The following is a 2075-nucleotide window of genomic DNA, read 5'->3' on the forward strand; positions in this document are numbered from 1 at the left end:
ATATATATTATAAAGAATGTATAAACATATATAGATTATAAAATATGAAAATATAAACATTATAAAAATATAAATGTATATAAAAAACTATGAAAAGAAAAGAAAATATAACATATATACATACTATGTCTATGAATTTAAAACGTTTAAAATATACCTTTATATATTAACATATATATATGCACGTATATATAAGAATAATAATAATATACGATATAATAAATAATATAACATATATGTATATATATATGTATATAGTATATATTCAAAACGTTTCTTTAAAAAAATGAATATTAATATGCATACGCATATATAAATAAATACAATAATAATACTATATAATACTATATAATATCATAATAAACTAACAATGATGTAAACAAACAGTATTAATAATTTAATTAAAAGAAAACCTAAAATAATAAATTAAAGATTAAATTTAAAATAAAACAGAATTTGAAAACTGAATTTGAAAATAAAATAAAAAACAAGAGAAGTAATTTAAAACACGCGCAGCAAGGGAAGGGTCGGAGAAATAAATTTCCCAAAAATCATTGCGCAATGTGAGACTAAATCAACTTCAAAAGCAAAGGGACCGATTTCGGAAATATCCCATTTTAAAGAAATGCGCGGAACCTCCCTGGGTCGGATCGGGTCGACGCGCGGGCATTTGGGTCCATCAATACGGCGCCGTTTCTGAAATGCAATAAAACAAAATTTTCTTTAAAAAAAAATTTCATTTTTCATTTTAAAACAAAAGAAGAGGGGCTCTGCCAGGGTTTTCCTTAACCCAGGCCATCCCCAAGCCGCCGCCTCCTCCACGGCAGATCTGAGGCCCCTCCGACTTCGACGGCGATGTGATGGCACTCCAACGACACCCCCAACGGTAAGTTTCTCTTCTTTCCTCTCTTCTTTGTTATTTTTATAACAGAAAATAAAAAAAGAAAAAGAACAACAATCCCACAGATTCTAAAAAAAACGAGATACCTTCAAAAATATTTTTTTTGCTTTTCTGTTTCTTTCTCTTTTGTATTTTCTTTGATGTTTTTCAATACAGAATTTTTCTCCTTTTTACAGATTGTATTTGGCTTTATATAACCAAAAATAATAAACAAACGCCCCCCTTTTCCATTTTCTCTTTGTATTCTCTACTATTATCTGTTCGTGGTCGATTTGTTGCAGGTACGTGTGTGTGGGTGGACGTGCAAGCGAAGACGTGGGGCGGTTACTGCGTCGCTCGTGGTGAAGTTGCTGCAATAGAGAACATGTGCGGCGCAGGGAGAATTAGGGTTCCTAGAATTAGTTTAGGATTAGGTTAATTGGGTTAGGCTAAATTTGGGCTTGAATTAATGAAATTGGGCTATATTGGGCCGAATATATTTAGTTTATTGGGCTATGCAAATGATTTTGGGCCCGGGCAACAATTGGGTATCACAAGATTAATATAATTTTTTTGCATATGCAATATATCAACATAAAATAGTGCTAATTCAAAAATATTATTAGTGATCTATGTAAATTGAATCAAATAAAAATTTCATGTATAAAATCACACAAAATTAAAATGTATTAAAATGTATATATGATATTGCACATTAAATCAAAGTTTATATATAATTTTAATATTTATCCCTTTTAACTATTAGTAAATAATTTGTATTATTTTGATTTTTTATACAATCTATTTTTCGGACAAGGTTCTTTCCCTAGGTTAGCCCAACTCATGATTTTAGTCGGCCATGTTTGTCTGTTTCAAGGATAAAATTAAATTTCAAAAATGTATAATATATATTATAATATAATATAAAAAGTATGAGTCTAGAAAAAATTTGAACTCAAGCAATATCTTTAATTTTTATTATATTATGAATTTTATATTTAAAAATAAAATAAAAGTTATGATAATTATAAATTTATAAATAATTATAATTTAGTAGAAGACATATATTTAAAAGTAATTAGAAAATTCTAAGCATAAAATATATAAAAAAGTTGAGTTAATTTTATGATATAAAATAGAATTATTATTAGAATAGAATTCTAAACATATTAATTATGGTTTAATTAATATTAGA

At 27.0% G+C, this 2075-nt stretch overlaps 1 long non-coding RNA gene across 1 annotated transcript; it reads left to right on the plus strand.

The window, feature by feature from the left end:
• The first annotated feature begins 738 nt into the window (after positions 1 to 738).
• Positions 739 to 1480, plus strand: LOC105777070 (uncharacterized). The gene is made up of 2 exons (XR_001128180.2): positions 739 to 886; positions 1183 to 1480. It is a non-coding gene; the product is annotated as an uncharacterized LOC105777070 (long non-coding RNA).
• Positions 1481 to 2075: the final 595 nt, after the last annotated feature.

Source organism: Gossypium raimondii, chromosome 10 (genome assembly GCF_025698545.1).
Source record: "Gossypium raimondii isolate GPD5lz chromosome 10, ASM2569854v1, whole genome shotgun sequence".
In the NCBI taxonomy this organism is placed as follows: domain Eukaryota; kingdom Viridiplantae; phylum Streptophyta; class Magnoliopsida; order Malvales; family Malvaceae; genus Gossypium; species Gossypium raimondii.